The following is a 19,272-nucleotide window of genomic DNA, read 5'->3' as shown; positions in this document are numbered from 1 at the left end:
CCCTCTCTTTATTCTTGATAATCCCGGGCCCTGCCCTCGCCATTCTGCTTGCTTTCTTTTGGGATTTGCAAATTACAGGTCTGCTTTGGTGCAGAAAAGATATTCGTGGGCATTTGCCCCCACAACAACCTCCACCCCAAAATTACTGATACATAGTCACGAAACAACTTCGTGAAATTGCCAGTTTCAGGATGAAGAAAAGATAAATCAGTAGGAGTCATGTCCCCTTGTCATGGAGCCCAGTTTTGACCTTCAGGGTCAGGAGACCTGACGGTCACCACTGCTTTGTTCTTGGCCTTTAAGTCCTTGCATGAGGTGCCCGTGTGGGATCTGTCCGGTTTGAACAGCTAGCTTGCTGTGGCCCAGAGGGTTGCCATAGTAACACTGAGCTTCCAGGTATTCATGTGGGTGGTGTCAAGAACTGGGAATGTTTCCAGAATGTTCTTAGTGTTTCACAGTTCCCTTGGGGTCAGATTCATTTCATGCTGTCATGGGGTGAGGCAAGGGCCATGAATTTGAGGCGACAATCCATCAGAAGCCAAGTTGCGTTTTCAGTTAGCAAGCCTCAGCTTTGAACCTGGAAGGAAGCCAATGCAGTCTCACAATAAGTCTGAACTTCAAAGCCTCAGGGGAAACTGTGGCGGAGTTTGAGCTGGATCAGTCAGCAGTAACTTACTGTGGACACAGGAACACAGCGTGGTCACTGCAGATCAGAAAGTAAAGCAGAAATACAGTCAGCATATCTCCTGACTGCCAGAGTTGTGCATATCCTTGAGAAGATTTTTCTGTGTGTTCCCATGGGGAATGTAACTATTATCACCAAGATAGCACCATTGTTTACACACATTCTGTGACCTGTTTGATTAGCCAGTCATTTTCATTTTAATATGTCGCAAACGTATAATTCAGTTGCTCCCAGATTGACTGCTATGTTTTTTGCAAATAGCCAACTTGATATCATGCATTTCATGCATGTGTTTGTTATAATCTACAGACTAGGAAAATTTCCATTATATCACCATTTGTGTAGGGGATGCCCACATTGAGTACTGTGTCTCATCAAAAAAGATTTGAATTGGCCCAGTAAGACAGCAGGAGCTTTGAAAGGCTTGGCTGGCCCTCTGTTTCAGGCCTTTAACTAAGGGCTTCTTCTTAACCAAGGAACAATAGGACCTTTAATCTAATAGTTTAGAGACCCAAAGGACTGAGCCCTATCCAAATCCTATCTTTGTTTTGTAGTTAACATATCCACTCTCACACACACTGCCACCGCCACCACCTCCATGAGCACACTGCTACCTGGGTGAATTGCTTTTTGGGGTGGGATTTCATGCAGGCTTTGTATTTTTGTAATAATTTGGCTTTGTATTTTTTTCTCCTTTCTGCTGCTGTTCATTTAGTTCTTTGAAACCCACACCCTTAAATAGATTATCTAGGAAGCTCTTGGTGGCAGTATTGAAATTACTGGGCAATTTGAATGGATTGCCTCAAAATTTCATTTTTTTCTCTTTTTCTGGAACCAGGAGAGGATGAGTCAGGCTGTTTGTCTGATTCTTTCATTCCAGCACTCACCTGGCCAGGGTGACCTGCTGGCTACTCCCCTAGGCTGAAAACCACATTTGCAGTTTGTAGAATTCTAAATCAGTGTCCTCATGTGCCTCTTTGAAGTTGGATAGTGTTATCTTAGGAACAATTCGTTTGAAGTATATTGATTTCCCCAAATCTCTAGGTTTGATCCAGTTCTTAGACAAAAGGGTAGCATTGTTTTTTTTTTTTTTTTTTTCTTCCCCTCTCCATGCAACCAAGACAATGCATAGCAACCACAGGCTTCCCAAGCTCTTATCCAGACAACGCAGGATTTTCTGAACTCATAAAAGCTCAAAGTCTCAAATTTCATTCTGTAGTCTTTTCAGTTTGACAAATCAACATATTTCATTTTAGCTTTGATGTGAAAGAAGTTTATTTCTATTTTTCAAAGTAGGACTTTGAAATAGTAAAGCCATGGTTGAGAGGAAGTGGGGTCCTTTCTATTTCTGTACAAGCTACTGTGTTCTACTGCACCAGTACTTAGGGCCCTACGTTCAGTTTTCTTACTGGAAAAAATAGGATAACACTCCCTTCACTGAAACCTTGTGCCTAAAACACTTTAGTTATTAAATAAGTGTTTTAAGAATTAAGAATAATTTAGTATTTTAGCTCAGAATTTTGTTATTTGAAGTGAGTAACTGGCAATTCCAAGAAACAGCTGATATGCTTCTGAATATGTGGTATAGACTAAGGGTTGACAGAGAACTCACTCTAGCCCTTGGCTCTTTAGTGTAAGATGTATAGAATTTGAAATTTTCCTGGTGCTTCCATTCCCACAGGCAGAGCCTGTTGTGCAGGGCTTGTCCAGGCTTCCTTTGAGAAAGGTGAGACCACTTTTCATGACAGCAGGAGAACTTAAGCTTGTTGCATTCAGCACAATGTTCATTTGGTGCAGTCGCATTGAACACAAGTCAGAACTTCACTCTGTTATGACTGAGTAGTATTCAAATGTATGAAACATACCAGGCCCTGCTCACCTTTTTATCTAGTGATAGATACTTGTATTGCTTCTACCTTTTAGCTGCCATGAATATGGTTCACAATCTGGTAGAGCTCTGGAGTTATATAGTCTCAAATGGGACAACAAATGGAATTGTTGGATCATATAGTAATAAGGAAACTTAGAGGTGCTGGGCATGAATCCCAGGTAATTCATATGCCAGACAAGCACTCTGTGATCTACATTCCTAAGCCAGTACATTTTGTTTTTAGTGCTGGGGATTGAACCCAGGAAACTATGTTCTTAGATAGGTCTGTCTGTCTGTCTGTCTTGTACATGCCAAGCAACTACTCTATCACAGAGTCCCTTCCTCAGCCTTCCATAGTAACTTTGTGTGACATGGCTCACCTTGCTGGTTTTCACTGCCAGTACACTACTTCACTTTCTCTCTAGAAATGCCCAGATAGTTTGAATTCCCTATTTCCTCTAAACTCCTGTTCTTTTCTAAGCAGGCATATAATCAATGTCTAAAGTCTGTGTCAGTAGAATGACATAACACACATGCGCGCGCGCGCACACACACACACACACACACACACAAATTATCAATCATTCTTTGGTAGAGTTCTTTGAAGGCATACTTTCAATAGTAAATTTGATTTCTGGAGGTGCTTGGTTATTGCTTTAATAAGCATTGGTGTGTTAGCTACTGTGACCAAGTGCCACATTAAAGGGACTTCAGACTGTGAGTGTGCTCAACCCCCAATGATGACAGGCTCACTGGAGAGGTGGCAAAATGGTGATAACTAACGTGTTTCTTAAATATAAGTGCTGAGACTTGTTAATATTCATATGATCTTTGTAAACAGTGAATCAATACTTTCCTAATGTCTACTGCATAACATTACAGAATCATATGTAGTTAAAGCGATTTATTCAGAGTTCAAATTATACTGGCTGATTTTAGCAACATAGAGTATAAAAATTTCATTGATATGATTTCAGGTCTGTGCTGCAAATGCCCTTCAAAAAAATAAAAATAAAAACACCCACCCATTAAGTTTCAGTGAATGAATACTCCAGCCATCTGAAGCAGATAAAACCACCTTGCTTTTCCAAATAGGCATCGGTATAGTTAGTGGTCTCCACTAATACCTACCAAGATAGTACATTGCTACAAGGAAGACAGACTCCAGAGGTTTCTGGGACTCCATCTCCTGGTGGTTCACTCCCTGTTCGATTCACCGTTACAGTCTGCTTTTTTGTTGTTGTTGTCATAACTAAACATTTGAGACTTGCAACTTTATACACAAAAGACATTTATTTGGGTTCAGAGTTCAGGAGGCAGAATTATAGATTATATCACTATAAAACATTTGGCATCTCATGATAGGGGCATGTGAGGGTGGCCAGGGCCATGTGTGGAAGAGAACACAAGGTAAGAGGAGACTAGAGGCCAGGGAGGGGCAGGCTTGCTCTTTCATTGTGGAAAGATGAAGATTTCTTTCCAAACACTAAGCAGCAAGATTTACAACTCCAAACTTAAACTTGCTTAAGAACAAAGAAAAAGTTGGACAGTCTTTTCTTAAAACATGATTAATACACACTTGCTACAAGGATAATTGGAAAAATAAATGAAATGAAAACAGCAACAAAACAAACGTCCTCCCCACCCCCGTCCACCTTAAGGCACCAGTGCCACTGTTTTTTATTACCTGCAGGACATGCTTATGGCCATATAGCACAAGTGGCTATGCTATAAGCAAGCTAACTCGAATTGCTGCAGACCTCATACACGAAATTTCCACAAGTTCCAATGGTCTCTATAGAACTAACACTGACACAAGAATTAGGAAACATTTCATATTTATAATATTAGCAAGTAGTTTCCAGTGTGATTGATACCTGGCACTGAAGACAAAGACTAAAACTATTCCCACATGCTTTCCCAGTAAATCTACATTCTTACACATAAATTAAAATAGAAAAATGACCTACTGTGGGAAAGGCACATTTTAAAGTAAGTCTGATGTGTAAGCACAGCAGGGTCAAACAGCAGTGACGGGGAGTTAGTGCGGAAGGGGAGGAACCAGTGACTGGGCCTCCTCATCCACAGGATGAACTGAAGCGGCATGAACAGCAGCTTCAAGCCTAGACTGTTGCTCATCCTGCCCCGCCCCCCCCCCACCGCCCCCAGCACTGTGTAAGTCAGTGGCACAAAGGGCAGCTCCAAGTCCCCATACAGAGGACACACTAAGTCATTCTCCAGACCAGGACAAAAGAACTTGATTTTGTACAGCAGATTCAAAAGGTAGCTTTGGTTTAAAACTCTTTGAATGGAAACTGACAGATAATCTATATTTTGTGGAAGCAACTGCTCCTGCTGATGGTTGAAAGCCACCATTACAAAGCCTGGGCCACATCCTCAAGCTGTGTATCAGAGCAAAGGCTTGCTTCTACATTTAAAAAGCCACGTTCCACTGTATGCACACGTTTCTCTAGGCTTCTAGAAATTCCACTGTCCTGAGGTCAGTTCAATGACCTCTTTAAATTTTTCAATATTTATTTATTTGGGGGGACCTATGGTGTAAGCTTACATAGAGGAAGCCCTGGGGGAACACACTGACATCTATCTGCAACCAGGAAGAGGAGCCTCGGAAGAGGCCTATCCTCCTGCATGATGGACTTTTAGCCTCCACAATGGGCACAGCATAAATGTGGTTGTTGGGGTCACTTGGCCTGCGACATTTGTTGTGGAGGCCCTAGCAAACAAGCATCCCACACAGAATAGGCTCTTTTGAGCCACTCATCCTTAAGAGTGTAATAGGTCCTGAGAAGAAACACTTTGAGGCCACCACGACAAGCAGTGGCATTAGTTTATAAAATGTTGGGTCAGTTTACATTGCCCCAGAGCTGTTGGGTTGCCCATATTCTCAGCAACCTTTACAGTCTTTATCATTTAAACCTTGCTATTAAAATTTAATGTGTGTGTGTGTACATGTCACAGCACATGTGGAGGTCAGAGCACACCTCTTGGAAGTTACTTCCCTCCTGCTAAAGAAACTCAGGTTGTTAGTCCCATACACAAGTGAGTTTGCCCATCTCTCCATACTACAACGGCCATTAGAGTCCATACTTCCATAGCAACTATGACTTGAGCACATTTCCTCCTACTTGTCTGTCATCTGATTGATTAATACCCATTGATTAATACCCATTAAATATCTTGCTTGTTTTCTTACAGTTATTTTGTGGTTTTGTTTGGAATTCTTACATTCTTCACATGGGTAGTTCATGTTTGCATTTGTATATTACAAGTAACTTTTAACCCCTGACATGTATTTTTCATTAATTTAGTCTTTTATTTTATTTTTATTTTTTAAATGTGTGTGTGCACCTGAGTGCAGTTCCCACTGAGACCAGAAGAGGGTGTTGAGTCCCTGGAGCCACAGATAGAGGTAGGTAAACTGCTCAGTGTGAATCCTCTGCAAGAGTGGCTGGTGCTCTTAACCACTGAGCCGTCTCTCCATTCTCTCACATAGTCATTAGATAAAAAGTTTTATTTCATTGAATTTCAACACATTACAGTTTTTTCTTTATTTTGAAACACACAAGCCAAGACACCATTCTGTGGTGCCACCTTCTATACCTTTGTTCTTTCTTTCACATTTTTGTACCCCCAACTCTTCACATTCTCTTTTTTTTTTTTTTTCAGACAAAGTCTTACTATGTACACGCGGTGGCGGTGTTCTGGGCTTACTAAGTAGTACGGGATGGCTCGAAACTTGAAGGAATCCTCTTGCTTAGCTTTCCAAGTAGTGTGTGAGAGACTCTGCTGGACATTTTCCTTTTGCATTTTGATGAAAAATCTTTTTGGAATATAGTTTTGAATATGCTATGAGAATATGCTATGAGATGGAGCCAAGTATGATTTACCCCCATATGGATAGGGGATTGTTCTGTTCTGTTTCCCTAGGGAGACATTTCGTACTATTCCAATGGTGGGGGATGGAGATGAGAAGAGCTAGCTTTGGATGTCAGGTCTACTCTGGCCTTATGTTCTTATGTTCTTGCCATCTCCTTACTGTCTTGCTTACTACAGACCGTCATAAGTCTTGACAGCTGGCAAAAGTATATCTTTTCACCTTTCTTTTCTTGTTGAAATATATGTGTATTTTTTTGAAAACTCATTATATAGCCAAGGCTGCTCTCAATTTCTGGGACTACAGGCATATATTACCATTTTGTTAAATGCTTTCATGTAACTGTTGATTTCATAGAAGAGAGATAATGGTGGTGACAAGAGGCTGTACAGGAGGACTGTGGAGAGGGATCAGATGGCAAGTGCCAAAATGTGGTAGAGAGGAGGACCAAACTCTAGTGTTACACAGCACAGTGGGTGACTATTGTTCACAACAGCTTATTGTAGATTTTACAGAGAAGTAGGAGAGAACTTGATGTTCCCTGAACATACTGATGGTGAGTATTTAAGGGAGAAGAAATCTAATTGCTCTGGCATGATAATTACACATAATCCACACATGAAATCATTACACACTACCTGGAAAATATGCAAAATTATTATGAATGAATTTAAAAATATATCTCACTAGGACCTTAATCTCACTTACTTCAGAGGCTGAGACAGGATGAGCCTAAGTTTAAGGACTGCCTTGGCTGATTAGTGAGACCTTAGTTCAAAATGAAAGTAAAAAGTCAGGGTTGCCATGTAACCAAGTGGTAGAGTTTGCTTAGCATGCACAGGGCCCTAGGCTTAGTATCCAGTGTTCTAGGAATTCAGGGCCTCCCTTTGTCCTTCTATTTTGTTTAGTTCCTCCATGTACTGACTCACCACTGGGATTTTGACAGGCACTGTGCTTTTTTCATGGTGATTTGGGAGAACAGTTGACATTTTTTGGAGTAGAACCCCACTTTCCAGTTCATTATCACAAAACCCCCATTCATTCCTTCATGTTTCTATTTCCTGGAACAGTATCAATAGTCTTTTGTGCATCTGTGTTGTGGGTTTTGGTTTTTTTTGTTTTTTTTCAGGAATACACTCAATTTGAGGGTCAGAGGACAACTTTCAGGAATCATTTTCTCCTTCCACTGTATGATCCAGGATTCAAATTTAAGTCATCAAACAAGTGCTTTTTCCTCCTGAGCATCCTGCCAGCTTTTACTGATATAGTTCTTTTACTGATATAGAACAATGTGATAGATTATTGTTTGTTGACCTGTATCCAGCTGTCAAACTCACTTTTACTATATTTATTTATTTATCTATTTATTTTTGGTTTTTATTTATTTTATTAGTATTTATTCCTTATGTGTTTGGAATTTTTATACTACAAGAGTTTTGTTTGTTTGTTTGTTTTGGTTTTTCAAGACAGGGTTTCTCTGTATAACAGCCCTAGATGTCCTGGAACTAGCTCTGTAGACCAGGCTGGCCTCGAACTCACAGAGATCTGCCTGCCTCTGCCTCCTGAGCTCTGGGATTAAGGCATGTGTCACCACGACCTGGCTCAAGGCTTTTTAAAATTCATTTTATTTGTTTTTATTTTTTATTAATTTATTTTTTTACAGTCCAATCTCAGTTCCACCTCCCTCTTCTCCCGATCCCCTCATTATTCCCCTAGCTCCCATCTGCTCCTCAGAAAGGGTAAGGCCTCCCCTAGGAAATCTACTAAGTCTGTCCCATCATATCATTGAGACAGGACCAGGACCAAGGCACCTCTCTACCCCTCACACCCCTGTGTCTAGGCTGAGCAAGGTATCACTCCATATAGAATGGCCTCCACTAAGTCAGTTTGTGCATTAGTGTTAGATCTTGGACCCATTGCCAGTGACCCCATATATTGTCCCAGTCACACCATTGTCAACTACACTAAGGGAGTCTAGTTCAGTCTTATGTGGGTTCCCCATTTGTCAGACCTGAGTCTGTGATCTCTCACTAGCTTTGGTCAGCTGATTCTGTGGGTTTCCCCATCATGGTCTTAACTCCTTTCTTCATATTATCACTCCTCCCTCACTTCAGTTGTACTCCAGGAGCTTGGCCCATTGGTTAGTTGTGGATTTCTACATCTGCTTCCATCTGTTTCTGGAAGAGGGTTCTAGCTTCTCTGGGGTTGTGGATTATAGGCTGGTATCTTTTGCTTTATGTCTGGTATCCACTTATAAGTGAGTACATACTATATTTGTTTCTCAGTTTTAGGAGGTCCCATTTATTAATTGTCGATCTCAATGTCTGTGCTCCTGGTGTTCTATTTAGGAAGTGGTCTCTTGTAAATATTGGTTCAAGAGTATTTTTTACTTATTCTTCTATGAGGTTCAGTGTGGATGGATTTATATTGAGGTCTTTGATCCAATTGGACTTGAGTTTTGTGCATGGCAATAGATATGAATCTATTTGCATTCTTCTATATGTTGACATCCAGTTATACCAGCACTATTTGTTGAATATGTTTTTGTTTGTCCATTTTATATTTTTAGTTTCTTTGTCAAAAATTAGATGCCAATAGGAGTGTGGATTAGTATCAAGGTCTTCGATTAGATTCCATTGGTCCACCTGTCTGTTTTTATGCCAATACCAAGCTGCTTTCATTACTATAGCTCTATAGTACAACTTTAAGTTAGAGATGCTGATGCCCACAGATGATCCTTTATTGTACGGGATTGTTTTGCCTGCCCTGGATTTTTTGTTTTCTCATATGAAGCTGAGTATTGTTCTTTCAAGGTCTATGAGGAATTGGGCTGGGATTTTGATGGAAATAGCATTGAATCTGCAGATTGCTTTTGGTAAGATCGCCATTTTTACTATGTTGATCCTACCTATCCAAGAACATGGGAGATCTTTCCATTTTCTGATATCTTCTTTAATTTCTTTCTTTAAAGACTTGAAGTTGGTGTCATATAGGTCTTTCACATGTTTGGTTAGAGTTACCGCAAGATATTTTACGTTATTTCTGGCTATTATAAAGGCTGATATTTCTCTGATTTCCTTCTCAGCTGGTTTGTCATCTGTATATAGGAGGGCTACTGATTTTTTTTTTAAGATAATCTTTATCCTGCTACATCACTGAAGGTGTTTATCAGTTGTAAGCATTCTCTGGTAGAATTTTTGGGGTCACTTATGTAAACTATCATATCATCAGCAAATAGTGAGAGTTTGGCTTCTTTTCCAATTTGTATCCCTTTGATCTTCTTTTGTTGTCTTATTACTATAGCTAGAACAGCAAGTACTATTTTGAATAGATATGGAGAGAGCAGATAGCCTTGTCCTGCTCCTGATTTCAGTGGGATTGCTTTGTATTTCTCTCCATTTAGCTTGATGTTGGCTGTTGGGTTACTATTTCCTTTATTATGTTTAGGTATGTTCCGTGTATTCCTATTCTATCCAAGACGTTTATCATGAAGGGGTGTTGAATTTTGTTGAAGGCTTTTCATGTAGTGAGATGATCATATGCTTTTTTCTCTCAGTTTGCTTATATGGTGGATTACATTGATGGATTTTTTGTATATTGAACCATCTCTGCATCTCTGGGATGAATCCTACTTGGTCATGGTGGGTGATTTTTCTGATGTGTTCTTGAATTCAGTTTGTCAGTATTCTATTCTGAGTAATTTTGCATCTATGTTCATGGGGGAAACTGGTCTGTAATTCTTTTTCTTAGTTGTGTCTTTGTGTAGTTTGGTTATCAGGGTAACTGAGCCTCATAAAAAGAGTTTGGCAATGTTCCTTCTGTTTCTTTTGTGCAGAATAATTTTAAGAGTATTGGTATTAGATCTTCTTTGAACATCTGGTAGAATTCTGCACTAAATCTATCTTGGCCTGCACTTTTTTTTGGTTGGGAAACTATTGATAACTATTTCTATTTCCTTAGGGGTTATAGGTGTACTTAAGTTGTTTATCTTATCTTGTTTTAATTTTGGTATGTGGTACTTATCTAGAAAATTGTTCATCTCCTTAAAGTTTTCCAGTTTTGTGGAGTAGGTTTTTGAAGTTTGACCTGATGATTCTTTGGATTTCCTCAGTGTCTGTTGTTATGTCCCCCTTTTCATTTCTGATTTTGTTAATTTGGATATTCTCTCTGTGTCTTTTGGTTGGTTCGGATAAAGGAAAGAATCAACTCTTGGTCTCATTGATTCTTTGCATGTTTTCCTTTTTTCTATTTTATTGATTTCAGTCCTCAATTTAACTATTTTTTGCCATCTTCTTCTTCTGGGTGAATCTCCTTGCTTCTTTTTGTTCTAGAACTTTCAGTTGTTCTGTTAATTCACTATTGTGGGATTTTTTAGCTTCTTTATGTATGCAATTAGTGCTATGAACTTTCCTTTCAGCTCTGCTTTCATTATATCCCATAAGTTTGGGTATGTTGTGTGGTCATTTTCATTAAATTTTAGGAAGTCTTTTCTTGATTTTTTTTTATTTCTTCCTTGACCCAGTGGTGGTGCAGTTGATCATTGTTCAATTGCCATGTGTTTGTGGGCTTTCTGAAATTAGTGTTGCTGTTGAATTCTAACTTTAAGCTGTGGTGATCTGACAGGGTACAGGGGTTTATTACAATTTTTTTTTTGGTATCTGTTGAGGTTTGATTTGTTACTGAGTATGTGGTCTATTTTTGAGAAGGTTCCATGAAGTGCTGAAAAGAAAGTATATTCTTTGTGTTTGGGTGGAATGTTCTATAGATGTCAAGTCCATTTGAGTCATAGCATCTGTTAATTTTTTGTCTGGTAGTCTTGTTCAGTAGCGAGAGTGGCATGTTGAAGTCTCCCACTATTAGTATGTGGGCTTGATTTGTGATTTAAGCTTTAGCAATACTTCTTTTACAAATGCAGGAGCCCTTGTGTTTGGGGCATAGATGTTCAGAATTGAGATTTCCTCTTGATGGATTTTTTCCTGTGATGAATATGAAATTCCCTTCTTTATCTTTTTTTGATTGGTTTTAGTTTGAAGTCTATTTTGTTAGATATTAAGATAGCTACACCAGCTTGTTTCTTAGGTCCATTTAATTGGAATTTTTTTCCCACCCCTTTACTTTGAGGTAATGTCCGTCTGTGAAGTTGAGGTATGTTTCTTGTATGCAGCAGAAGGATGGATTCTGTTTTCATATCCAATCTGTTAGCCTGTGTCTTTTTATAGGTGAATTGAGACCATTTATATTAACAGAAATTAATGACCAGTGATTGCTAGTTCCTGTTATTTTTGTTTTTGTTGTTGGTGATGGCATTGTGTGTTCAATTCCCTTCTTTGGGATTTGCTGCTATAAGCTCATCTGTTTCTTGTGTTCTTGTGGACATAGGTGATTTCCTTGGGTTTATGTTTTCCTTCTAATACTTCTGTAGGACTGGGTTTGTGGATAGGTATTGTTTAAATTTGGTTTTATTATGGAATATCTTGTTTTCTCCACCTATGGTTATTGAAAGCTTTGCTGGATAAAGTATTCTGATCTGGCATCCATGGTCCCTTAATGTCTGCACAACCTCTGACCAGGACCTTCTGACTTTCATTATTTCCATTGAGAAGTCAAGTGTAATTCTGATATATCTGCCTATAAATGCTACCTCACCTTTCTCCTTTGCAGCTCTTAATATTCTTTCTTTATTCTGTATGTTTTTGTTTTGATTGCTTTGTGGTGAGGGAACTGTTTTTTGGTCCAGTCTATTTAGTGTTCTGTAAACCTCTTGTATTTTCATAAGCATGTCCTTCTTTAGGGTGGGAAAGTTTTCTTCTATGATTTTGTTGAATATATTTTCTGTGCCTTTGAGTTGGACTTCTCCTTCTCTATCCCTATTATTCTTAGATTAGTTCTTTTCATGGTGTCCCAGATTTCCTGCATGTTTTGTGTTAAGGATTTGTTGGATTTAAAATTTTCTTTGATTGTTGAATCTATTTCCTCTATCGTATCTTTCTTTGATGCCTGAAATTCTCTCTTCCATCTCTTTTGTTCTGTTATTTATGCTTGCATTTGTGGTTCCTAATTGTTTACCCAGATTTTCCATTTCCAGAATTTCCTCCATTTGTGTTTTCTTCATTGCCTCTATTTCAAATTTCATGTCTTGAATGATTTCCCTCACTTGTTTGATTTATTTTTCTTGGTTTTCTTTAAGAGATTTGTTGGCATCTTCCATTTTTTCTTTTGTCTTTTCCTCCATTTCTTTCTTTCTTTCTTTCTTTCTTTCTTTCTTTCTTTCTTTTTTTGTTTTGTTTTTTGAGACAGGGTTTCTCTGTGTAGCTTTGGAGCCTATCTTGGCACTTGCTGTGGAGACCAGGCTGGCCTTGAACTCACAGAGATCCGCCTGCCTCTGCCTCCCGAGTGCTGGGATTAAAGGTATGTGCCACCAACACCTGGCTCCTCCATTTCTTTAAGGGGATTTTTCATTTCCTCTTTAAGGGCCTCAATCATCCTCATAAAGTTAATTTTTAGGTCGTTTTCTTCTACTTCATCTGTGTTGGGATGTTTAGGTCTTGCTGTTGTAGCAGCACTAGTTTCTAGTGGTGCCATATTGCTCTTTATATTGCTGAGTGTGTTCTTACCCTGTTGTCTACTCTTCTCTTCCTCTGATTGGTATAGGTGGAGCTTGTGCTTCTGGGGTCTCTCCTCCAATTGGTACAGTTGAGTGCTGTGGCTCTGTTGACCACTCCTTCAGGCACAAGTAGAGCAGAGCTTATGGTGAATGCTTCTCCTCGGAAAGTGGGCCCAATGCTCAGGTAGTCACTCCCTGAGGTGCAGGTAGGGCTACAACTCCAGTGGACAATCTACACTGGTAGATAATCCAGTGGATAATCTACCTCCCATTGGAGGTGTAGGTGGGGCTGAGGGTCCAGAGGTCGATGTAGTTAGTAGTTGGGTATCTCCAACTGAGAAATGGCAGTAGATGCTGACTGGGACACAGGTGCTCTTTCCCAGAGGAACTTTCTTTCTTTCTTTCTTTCTTTCTTTCTTTCTTTCTTTCTTTCTTTCTTTCTTTCTTTATTAATTCAAGTTAGGGAACAAGCTTGTTTCACATGTAAGTCCCTTCTCCCTCTCCCTCCCCTCACCCCATCCCTCCTCCCCCACCTCCAACCTACCCCCCACCCCATCCACCCACCACTCCCCAGGCAGGGTAGGGCCCTCAACAGGGGCTCTGCAAAGCCCCAGAGGAACTTTTTGTGATAGTTTTTGGAAGCTACTGCTGGCAGCTGCTACTGTCATTTCACCTGGTGATTGCTCCTTACTCCTGGGCCTGAGGCTGGGACCTCCCTCTGATACTGCTCCCAGGTCCTGGGCTCATGTCTCCCTTGATGCTGCTCAGAGCCTTGAAGCTCGACCCTCCCCTGGATCTGCTGCCAGGCTAGGATTTGGGCCTCTCTCTAATGCTGCTCTGGGACTGAAGCTCAGGCCTCCCTCTCATAATACAAGGTTTTGTAAATAAAATTAAATAAAATAAGCCAGGCAGTGGTGGCACATGCCTTTAATTCCAGCACTTGGGAGGCAGAGACAGATCTCTGAGTACAAGGCCAGCATGGTCTACAGAGAAACCCTGTCTTAAAAAACAAACGAATGATTTCAGAGAATTGATTTATAAAAATTTCCAGTAGAGAATAGCACAAAACATAATTTCCATTTCTTTTTGAAATTTTTGTTCATGTATTATATATGGGCAACACAGAAGTTTTGTTGCTTATTTATTTATTTAACATCCCAACTGCAGTGTCCCTTCCCTCCTCTCCTCCCAGTCCCTCTCCCCTTTCCCTGCCACCCCCCATTCACTCTTTCTGCTTTTCTATTCAGAAAAGGGCAGACCTCCCATAGATATCAACATTGTTTCATTTTTATATCAAATGTCAGCGATGAGTAGCTCACTAGGTCTCCAATCTGTGAAACAGTCTTCTTAGTGGAAGCCTTATAACCCTAATAAAGGAGGACCATTCAAAATTAACAATAATAATATCAGTAATTAGTGCTACTATTTTAGTGTGTGTGTATGTGTATATATGTATATGTAATTTTCACTAAAGAACCTTTAGCATATTATCTGAAAAATGAGCCCAATGACAAAGTTCATTCTGAACTCTTGCGTTTTCTAATGTGGAGTGATAGGTGATGTTGTCACCTTGAGAAAATCTAAAATCACCTGGAAGACACTGTGGGGGACTGTCTAGATTATATCGATTATATCTTAATCGTGCAAGGGAATGACGTATGAAATGGAGAAAGGCAGCTGAGGAGCACACATGCGCACATTCACTCCTCTCTGTGTCTTGACTACAGCTTCAAGGTGACTCGCTGTCCTGATCTCCCACTTTTATGACTCCCTGCAATGCTGGACTGTAACCAAGAATTGTGAGCTGAAATAACCCCTTCCCCAGAGCTGCTTTTGTCAGAGTATTTTATTAGAGCAACAGGAAAAGTAATTAAGACAGTAGCTAAAAATGAAAAGCAGGAACTGTGGAGTTAGGTAGTGATGTCACTGAACGTGACCTGCCGTTTCATCATTTTATACCCAAAGTCATACACGAGTTGAACATCCTTAATCTGAAAAATCCCAAGCCTCACAAATTGTTGGAATGTCAATATGGCATCTCAGGTAGACGTCTTCATACCATGCACAGAATTATTCAATAATACTTTTTTTTTTTTCCCGAGACAGGGTTTCTCTGTGGCTTTGGAGCCCTGTCCTGGAACTAGTTCTTGTAGACCAGGCTGGTCTCGAACTCAGAGATTCACTTGCCTCTGCCTCCGGAGTGCAGGGACTAAAGGCATGTGCCACCACTGCCCAGCTCAAAATACTTTTTAAGATTACTTTGTTTGGTGGTTTGAATATGAATGGCCCCCCCACCCCAGGCTCATAGATTTGAATGCTTAGCGAGTGGCACTGTTTCAAATACTAGGAGATGGGGCCTTGTTGGAGGAAATGTGCCACTGGGAGTGGGCTTTGGCGTTTCAAAAGGTCTCTCTCATACTAGTAAACAAGGAATACCCTAAAAGAGACAAACTTTGTCCCCTGGAGAAGGGGAAAGGGTCACCATCCCCTGAGCAAATTGAGAACATGGGAAGAGGGGGGAGGAAGTTATGAGAGCGAGAAGGGAAGAAAAGGAAGGATGCAGAGGTCATGAGGAAGCAGAAATTTTGAGTCAGGTGTAGATTAGAAGAAAGGACATATGACAGGTAGGATTTTAGTTGGGGGGGTAGTAGGGGAGGAAGGGAGGGAGAAGGGAACTGGGATCGTCATGTAATTCAATCTTGTTTGTAATTCAAATATATAAAAAATAAAAAAAAGAAAAAGAAAAAAAGAGAGTAATATGAGCATGAGCGTCATGTCAATGCACCAAAAAAAAAAAAAAAAAAAAAAAAAAAGTCTCTCTCTTCCTGCTGCCTGCGGATTCTGTGTAGAACTCCCAGCTGCTTCTCCAGCAGTATGTCATCTGCCTGAGTGCTGCCATGCTTCCCACCATGATGACAATGGACTAAGCCTCTGAAACTTTAAAACAGCCCCAAATAAATGCTTCACTTTGTAAGAGTTGCCATCGTCATGGTATCTCTTCACAGAAATAGAACAATGATTAAGACATTCATTCATCTTATATGTATGTGCACAAAACAGAAATGACTTTTTCCAACTTTTGTTTTTATTTATTTATTTATTTATTTATTTATTTTTGGTTTGGTTTTTTGAGACAGGGTTACTCTGTATTGTTTTGGAGCCTGTCCTGGACTCACTTTTTAAACCAAGCTGGCCTTAAACTCACAGAGATCCGCCTGCCTCTGCCTCCCAAGTGCTGGGATTAAAGGCGTGTGTCCCACCCACCCAGCACAGAAATGAATTTTGTGTTTATATTTTGTTCCTAACCCAAAGATAACTCATGTATATACATATATTCCAGGGTCTGGGAAAAAAAAACAAAAAACAAAAAACAAAAAAAACCCTCAAAATCCAAATTCTTCCTTCCCCAGGCATTTTAGACAAGGGTGCTCTGCTGTATTTCTTTCTGTAGAATGGGTTTGGTACCCCTTGGAGACAAGGGGCTCTGTAAAGGCTTCTCACTCTGGCCTCTAAGGAGGACTGCCTCATTGCCCTACACACTGTACTGCAGGCCTCTAGGCCTGTGACATGAGGACCTGCTCTGGTCTTGAGCAGGGGCTGCCCTGGGGGGTGGGGACAGCAGCCGTTTTCGGTATCAGCCTTCCACAAGGGCTGTTATTTTTCCTGTCATGTTTGTTGGGGTCCAGCTCAAGTTTGTTTTTCTTGCAGAAAGGCAGGAAGGCCAATTTGGAACACACACAACTCACATGTCATGAACGATGATTTGGCCCAGTGCTTGGCATTGGCTCTCTGACAGTTAAAAGGCCAGGGTGGGCCAGCCCCAGCAGCCAGCACTGAGGAACAAGGAAAGGGAGCGAGAAGGCAAGATCCTTATCTGCAGGACCAAGACCCAGCCTACCATTCTTTCCTCTGTGCACTCCTCTCTCTGGGGACTTCTCGTGGCCACTCACACAATCTCCTGCCTGCCCAAAGACCCCCACTGCCCGGGGCCACGCCTACTTTCTGTCCACCTCTTCCTCTGGCTGAATGTGTGAGGAAGCATCCCACCTTACGGAGGGAAAGGCCTGGACTAGCAAGCATGTATGCCTCAGCCTGTGAAAGCAAAGGCAGGAAGAGGGAGAAACAGCACCTTCCAGTTTGAACCCAAGGCTGTCGTTCAGCTTATTTGTTGAAAGGCTGTTTTTTTTTTTTTTTTTTTTTTTCCCACCTGGCTTAAGTGGTGCAGGGAGCTACCAGGAAGAAGTTTCTGCCAGCTTTGACATTCAGTACTCTGTGATATTGAGGATGGTGGACTCTGACGAGGTCTCAGGACTGTTTTCCAGTTTTATAGAGTAATAGGTTGCATCTCCAAGACTGACTGCTACACAGTCCCAAGCTTTGTGAAGAATGACTAATTACAGAGAATCTTGATGGTGTTAACTTGAAAGGGTTAACTTGAAAAGAAAAACAGTGTACAGTTGGAGTGTTGTTTATGTCTGGAAAGTTAGCACATGGGAGACTGGGGCAGAAGATCTTAAGAAAGGAATTATTGATTTCTATCTAGACCCTACCTCAAAAAACCAAAGTTTAGACTTGAACCTTGGTGGTATAGCACTATGACAGGCCTTTCATCCGATCCCTAAAACAGCCAAAAGAAAAAAAAAAGGTAAGCAACAATGTTTAAAAACTATAGTCTGATGGGCTTCCTCAACTGATCAGTGAAATATTTTAGGGAGTCTGAATTCCTTTGGGAACTGTTTTTGCAGCATTGTAAATGTATCTCCAATCCCCAGAGGTTCAGAGTATTTAGATCTCAAAGCATCCATTTGCTCACATAAAGAGTGGGCAACGATGGGCCTCCTTTGGGCTGTTGCACAGGGACTGCACTCAGTTTCTTGGCATGGCCTCCAGGATATGATAGTTGGTTGTGAACTCTGCAAGAGTCAGGCCCATACCTGACTCAGGTGTTTCAAGCTGAACTCAGGACCTAGCTCATGCCAGCCAGACCTTCCCCTTCAAGCTGTGCTTCCAGCCCACTGTGGTGATAGTTAGAAAAGAAACCTGGGCTATAGACTTGAAGCTATGGGTTAAGAACTAATCTTTTATCTAGGGAATCACAGGGGTGAGCTCATTAACACTTGACTGATGTTTGCCAATTGAATAAATATTCTCATGGCTATGCCTCTCTGTGTATTGTTTTCTTCTTAACTGTGAAATATGGCAGGAACTTTGTTTTTCCATTTCTCCAGGATTAATAACAGCTTCCATGTTAGATGAATCTTGTGGCTTTCTTTTCATTGGATAATTGTTACCTCTGTGCTCTTTAATTTATCTCCTTTGTACATAGATGAGATGACATAGTCCTTTCCTCTAAGGATGTCAATGCAGCGATTTTTCCTCATCCCAGAGACTCCTTTGCCATGTGACTTTGTCACCCGCCATCAGGAGTCCTGTCTCTTTCTCATCTGGTTGCTAGGCTGGCCCCAGTGCTACTTTGACTCTCTACAGCAGTGAAAGTCAAGCTCTGGGTCTGCACACCCAGTCTTGACAAAGGACTCTAGTTTATGATTGTCTGTTCTTGGAAGCCAAGTCACCACATTGCTGGCTGGCTGCTGTGGAGAGCTTATAGAAAAGCCACATGCAGAGGCCAAGTTCCCGAATCTATACAGGGAGAAGTCCCAGATGAGTCTACCCTTGGCTAATTTGCCCCATGGATGACCAATGCAAAATTATCAGAAGCAGCCCAGAATACAGAATTATAAACAAATAAATTTGTTTCAAGCTGAGATCATGGAGGCTGCTTGCTGGCTTACCCACCATGACTTGCTCAATCTGCTTTCTTACACAACCCAGACCACCTCTCTAGGAATGACCCTCCCCACAGTGAGCTTGGCCCTCCTACATCAATCATTAATCAAAAAAGTGCCCCATAGGCTTGCCCACAGGCCATTAGGGGGGGTATTTTCTTAGTTGAGGTTCCCTTTTTTCAACTGACTGTAGCTTGTGTCAAATTGACAAAAAAAAAAAGAAAAAATAATAACTTGTATCAAGACAACTTGACACACAAACACAGTGAAGAACAGTTCACACTGTAGGATTTGGAGTGTAATTTACAGAGCTCCACCTGTGAGAGTCACAGGACAGAACAAAAAACTAGAAGTAGAACAGAATTACTGCACACTGTGGGTGGAATGTTTGTGCTCTGCTCAGACTGATTTGTGGAAGCCAAGAAGCCTACT

Source organism: Cricetulus griseus, chromosome 2, assembly GCF_003668045.3.
Source record: "Cricetulus griseus strain 17A/GY chromosome 2, alternate assembly CriGri-PICRH-1.0, whole genome shotgun sequence".
NCBI classification, from domain to species: Eukaryota; Metazoa; Chordata; class Mammalia; order Rodentia; family Cricetidae; genus Cricetulus; species Cricetulus griseus.
The sequence above is the reverse complement of the archived record's forward strand: the minus strand, read 5'-3'. Positions refer to the sequence as shown.